Raw genomic sequence first — 6,859 nt, forward strand, 5'->3', positions numbered from 1 at the left:
ATCCCCCTGTGTTTTATGATGCAGATTAAATATATAGCTGGATGATGGATGGATGGATGGATAAATGGATGTATGGATTGGGAAAAAGTAAGAAAGGAAAGGAAGGAAGGAAAGAAGGAGGGAGGGTGGGGTGGAGGGAGGGAAGGAACGTAGGAAGGAAGGATACCTCTATGTGCATTATGATATCACATTTAATACTCAGAACTACCCTATTTTACATATAGGATCACTGAGGCACAGACAGCTTAAGTCATTTGCCATCTTCTTCTCTATCCAACCATCCAGCCATTCATCCATCCATCAGTCCATCCATCCATCCATCCATCCATCCATCCATCCATCCATCCATCCATTTGACAAATATTTATTGAGTTCCTACTATTTGCCTGTGATATGCATTGGGAACAGATGGATAGGCAAAACATGGCTCTTACCCTCAAGGATTTTAGGGTCCAGCATGTAACCTAGCATAGCATAAGTAGACTAATTATTCCATACCTAATTATTTGCAACTGTGAAAGGAATATAAAATAAGTACTTATGTAGGGAAAGAGATAAAGCTTTGGTAAGGCTCACCAATGAAAGAACAACAGATACCTGGGGTTCATATAATTGGACATGTTCTTTTTCTATACCTCTTCCATTTTCTATGAAATTAAGAATAGGGGCGCCTGGGTGGCTCAGTTGGTTAAGCGACTGCCTTTGGCTCAGGTCATGATCCTGGAGTCCCGGGATCGAGTCCCGCATCGGGCTCCCTGCTCGGCAGGGAGTCTGCTTCTCCCTCTGACCCTCCTCCCTCTCATGCTCTCTGTCTCTCATTCTCTCTCTCTCAAATAAATAAAATAAAATCTTTAAAAAAAAAAAAAAAAAAAAAAAAAAGAATAAAGTACCTATTGGTTTGCACTGGATGTGAAAGAGGGAGCTATTTATACAATGTTGTGGACTTCACAATACAAGTTAGTCCTAGGAAGGAAACAGATGTTCTTAACAAGAATAGTGCAAAGGTTGCTGTTTTTTTAAAGGGCAAAGTCAGAATCAAATTAATGGGAGAAATTTTCCTTTCCTCATATAAAACTTGAGTGTATGGTCTTTGTGAAAGATTAATGCTCACTTGGGTAGAATGTACTTATTTCCTGATGAAGAAATAAGTTCTAAACTTTAAGTTTACAGTTCAGTTATAGTTGAAATTATGGTTTAGCTTAAACAAAATTAAAACCAGATTTTTTTTTTACCCACTTTTGTTCCCTCATAGGACTGGAGTTCAGTTTTCCCCTTCAGGGAGGAGTGAGATCCATTAAGCTCCATTAATGTTCAGTTGGAAGCAATCACCTCAGAATTCAAGCAGGAACCAGGGAGATATGCTTCCCAAATAAAGATGGGATACTTTATTGAGGGCCTTGAAAAAGGAACACCCAGGAAAAGGAGTGGATGGAAGAGAGAGGGTCAGCAAAGAAAGAGCATCCACGTGTTCCTGCTCATGTAAATATTTGTCTCTTGTGAGTTAGATTAATATTAGTCATTCTGCAGAGATGTATAATCTCTGATTAAAGTCAAGATTCTGAACTTGGAAACCTCAGGACCCTACCACAGAGTCTGGTAAGTAAGTCATATTGTGACTACCTATGAGATCCTTCCCACGTTTCTTGCTCTTTTTAGGTGATGCTTTTATTTTTATTTTTTATTTCTGGTCCAATCTAGCATACTGGTTATTAAATAAAGCTAAGCAGTGTTTGCAGTCTAACATTTCTATCTTTTTTAGATATCAGCCTTTGTTTCTGGAGTCATGGGAACTTATTCATATCAGTTTCCATCTCAGGCATGCATTTTTTTAAAAAAATCTTTTTTGGGGATAATTGTAGATTCATATGCCATTACAATAAATAATACACAGAGAGATACCATGTATCCTTCACCCCGTTTCCCTCAACAATAACATCTTGTATAACTGATAGTACATCACAAACTGGTATTTAATGTTGATATAATTTTAATCCTACTCAGATTTTCTCACTTTTATATGCACTTGTGTCTCTCTCTCTCTCTCTTTTTTTTTTTTTTAAGATTTTACTTATTTATTTGAGAGAGAGAGTGAGCGCGTGCATGTAATCAGAGGGAGGGGCGGAGACAGAATATCTCAAGCGGACTCCTCACTGAGCCCAGGGCCTGAGAGGGGAGGGGCTTGATCTCAGAACCCATGAAATCATGACCTGAGCTGAAATCAAGAGTTAGATACTCAACTGACTGAGCCACCCAGGCCCCCCTGTGTGTGTTTATTTCTACACAATTTTATCACATTTCTGTAATTTATCTAATACAATCAACTTTTTTTTTTCCTTTTGAGAATGAGATAGAGCATGAGAGGGGGGGAGGGTCAGAGGGAGAAGCAGACTCCCTACTGAGCAGGGAGCCCGATGTGGGACTCGATCCCAGGATTCCAGGATCATGACCTGAGCCGAAGGCAGTCGCCTAACCAACTGAGCCACCCAGGTGCCCTCTAATACAATCATCTTAAAGGTTTCTTTTATATTAATTGAGAACTATGTCAGTCTGTGTTACAGTTTTTCTTTAATCATGATATATGATTGAGAAAACTCAAGAGGAAGAAGAATATCTATAGTGTACTTTTACTCTCTCTACTATTCATCCATTCTTTCTGCTCTTTCATGATTCCTTCTTTTGCCACTTTCTTTCTGTTTAGAGATCTTTGTCATTTTTTATGGTGATCTGCTTGATAAAAATTCTTTAGTATACTCATCTGAGAATGGTGGATTTCCCCTTTATTTCTGAATAATATTTTTTGCTGGGTATAGAATTTGTGTCAACAGATATTTTCTGTCAGTTCTGGAAAATACTGAACGATTTCTTTCTGGCTTTTGTGGTTTCTGAAGGAAAAGCACTTTTATTCCAATTGTTTTTGTTCTATGGGTAAGGTATTTCTTTCTTACTATTTTCAAGAATTTTGTTGTTTTCATTTTAGTTTTCAGAAGTTTGACTGATTTGGTGTGGATTCCTTTGTATTTTTACTTTTGGGGTTTACTCAGCTGCTTGAATATGTAGGTTTTATGTTTTTTGCCAAATTTGAGAAGTTTAAGTACTTTTTTACCTCGGCCCTCTTTCTCTGCTTCTTCTGGGACCCTGATGACACAAATGTTAGATCTTCCGTTACAGTCTCACAGTTCCCTGAGGCTCTGTTCAGGTTTCCACACCCCTCTGCCCCCAGTCTTTTTTCTCTCTGTTTTGTAGATTAGATCATTATATTCTATCTTAAGGTCATTGATTTACCTCCTTGTCCCCTCTTTCTATTATTGAGCTCATCTATTCAGTTTTTTATTTAGGTTATTATATTTTTCAGTTCCAACATTTCTACTTGGTCCTTCTTTATATTTTGTTATATTCCCTTCCTGAGGTCTTCTACTTTTCCGACTGTTTCAGATGTGCTCATAATTCCTCAATGAAACATTTTATGATGCCTGTTTCAAAATTCTTGTCTGATAATTCTAACAGCTCTAACATCTTGGTGTTGAAACTCGGACATTTAAGGCATTATGAGACTCTGTGTCTTATTTCAATTTTGTGTTTCAGCAGGTCTTATCTGAAACTGCTCTGGCAGGGTTGTGGAGTACCGCCTCATTACTGCCAAGAGGGGGTGAAGGTCCAGGTTTCCCACTCGGCCTCTGAGACTCAGGTGCAGTGGCAGGACAGAGGCTTCTCATTATTGCGGGGTGGGGCTGGGAGTTTGGCTCCCCTACTCCTCTACCAGTCTTTGGCTGATACCATTCTGTTTGGGAGCTGGAGAGGCACTGTTCCCCATGTGGTCTTACTGAAACCATAGATGATTGCCTCATTATCACTGATAATAATCCTTAATTATCACATTTTCACTGAGTGGTGATGAAAGGCCTTGATGGTCCATTAGGCGTCCTCTGATACCATCTCAAGGTAGGGCCACCTTGTTACTACCTGGTGAGGATCTAAGTCAAGGCTCCCCACTTGGCTTTTTGTGAAACCCTCTGCAGGTTGTTGGGGTACCTTATTACAGAAATCTAAGTTCCACACTGGGACATGTTTTTTTTCCCCTGACAGTTGGCTGAAGAACAGCAATTATTGTCTAAAAGTGTTCTGACTTGCTAGCCTGTCGTTTCTTGGTTCTTTGGCCAGGAAGAGCAGTCTCTTCTCAGTGTCTTCGTTTTCTTTTGCTTTGTCTCTGCCTATGGGTGTTTGCGGGCTTCTGTCTTCTCTAGACCCCAGTCTAGAGTATAAGAAACAAAAAGAAAACCGTGAACTCACCACCATTCGTTCCTTGGGCTCCAAGTTCTCTGATCTCCACCTTTGAGAGGCTCCTTATACATGTTTTATATGTATTTCCAGGGTTTTTAGTTGTAATCAGCAGGAGGAATAGGGAAAAGTATTTCTACTCCATCTTTTGAAGCAGGAGTAGAATTCATTTTTAAAATGTAAAATGACTCTGGCTTGCAGGATGGTAGTGATTATGAACTTATGGAAAGGAGCAAATCCTGAGGGAACTCTGTTTACTCTTCCCATAGGTAACACCCAGGACCTGGAGCTATTGATTCTTGAAGAAAGGAGGTTGTTAAGTTTTACTTACCAAGAATTTTCTTTAATAGATTCAAGAAGAAATATCATCACCAAGAAAGTATCTGTTATTTTTTTCCAAAGAAATAAATTAACTCTAAAAGTGAGAGAAGATATATAGAGGGGAAAACATATTTATCAAGAAGAGATGATAATATTGGTAAAGTAATAAGAGAGATGTAGTGATAGTTAGAAATTAAGATTTGGGGTATTTATATAAATGGGCTTAGAAACTGCTGTTCTCAGAACCTGAGGAGAAGGAAATGTCATCCTTGGGAGGACAATATGAGTTTTCAAAGAGGAGCTGTAGAAAATGACAGTGAAATCAACATGAAAGAAATAAAAAGTAAACCACAGATATAAGAAATCATATTCTCCAAAATAGAGTTTTCCCCCTTCTTCCCAATTTTATTCTGTCTGGAAACTCAATCACAGTAATTTCCTGCAAGTATTGAAAGAGTATTTATAAAACTGATTCATCCAGACTTTCATGATCTATTTTGTTCATTAATTTAACAGAGGATAGATGCATTCTGGAGGACAGAATTCTGAAATAAAGCACCATCATTAATCATAATTATCATAATTTATCATATTTATCATAATTTCCTCTGGAAATCTAAGGTGATGTTTAAATCATTCAGTAATAATAAGGATATGAATAGCAGTGGAAGAAAAACTGAACTTCACAAATAAAAGTTAGAGCAATCCTAGCCATATGCAAATGTGATAGCAAACTATTTCTGAGTGCTAAGTCACCGGTGTTGTTAATTAAGTTAAAAGTAAGTTATATGTAGCAAGAAAATTACAGTGGAGATTTATAAATGTGCAGTAGTTATGACTGATGTTGTAATGATGTCTCTTTGATATTGTACCATCCTGAAAAGTCTTTTGAATTCATCACTCATTTACTAAAAAGTAAATTATTGGAATTATCTTTAATGTACGTTGTTGTAAAAGTATTCTATCATATTCCTATTTATCCATCCTAGCATGTACAAATTGCTGTGTTAGACTCTGTAATCCAAAATAAATTGTCACAAGGCCCTCTCTACAAGATGTTATTCAGTAAGTTAGGTACCTTTGAGTTACTTTTTCAAGTTGGGTGGGATATTTTTTATAAATAAGTACGTCATGATTACACTAACCAGGTTACTCTACTATCCATGCATGACATTTTACAAAGTTAGTTGTGTCAGAGTATATAAAAAATATGATGAATTCATCTGTGAGTTGGACATGTCACTCTAGCCCACAGTGCTAGACTATAACAAGAATTTCTACAGAGGGGGCAACATGAAGTAGAAAGAACATGATCAGTTGGGTGAAAAAACTGGCTCTGAAACGAACTGGGTTTACACAGGTCATATAATTTCTTTAAGCCTCAGTCATTAAGCCAATTTTGGAATCCTTAGTCCTAATTGAATCACGATTCTTAAAATTTAGATGCATTTGAGAACCAAAACCACCTACACCCACACAGCATGATCTATCTTTGGAAAATTGTACCACTGAGCAGACTTCACTAATATGACTATTCCAGGAAACTTTTGCTCAGGAAGGCAAAAGTTGCACATAGCTGTATTTTTTGTTGCAAGAAAATCCCCCTCACTCTCAAAAAAAGAGATAACTAAATGAACATCAGACATTCACCTTTTCAACAGATACTTTTTTTTTTTTTTGTCTCTCCAATCACTTTTCTCTACATCATCCTTAGAAACCATTGCCTAAAAATCTCCACCTTGCTGTGTTCATCAAGCCTGAACTGTTATAGTGTGGTCCTTATCCAATTCTAATCAAGTTCCCGCAATGAAACATCCATCTTAAATCATGTTCCAAACATCATAAATATTACAAGTCTGCCCTCCACTCTCTAAGAAGCTACTGAGATTCTATCAAGATAATGCTTTCTTTCACCTTGAAAACCGATAAAATCAGCTTTGTCCTGTCAACAGTTTGTGTTCGTAGTATTTTCAGGGACCCGGCATTCTGTAAATTCCTAAGACCTAGTAGGAAAATTATATACTTTCAAAATAGGAGATACAAAGATGAATTAAAATGTGTGATTGAGATAGGGGAAAGCAAAGGATCAATTTTGTGGCAATTTTCACATTTAAAAAAGTAACTACAGATGGTGACAACTGTAGTATAGGAAGAGAAGGAAATGAAATTTGAGCTGCACTATGAAGACTGCAGATTATGCTGTAAAATGAAGTGACACCCATCTCTAGCCTTATCTGCCTTCCTCTTTTTCCCTTGGTGGCAA

The sequence above is a fragment of the Mirounga angustirostris genome, unplaced genomic scaffold (genome assembly GCF_029215605.1).
Source record: "Mirounga angustirostris isolate CCGP_5_RB_7025 unplaced genomic scaffold, mMirAng1.0.hap1 SCAF_3, whole genome shotgun sequence".
NCBI lineage: Eukaryota > Metazoa > Chordata > Mammalia > Carnivora > Phocidae > Mirounga > Mirounga angustirostris.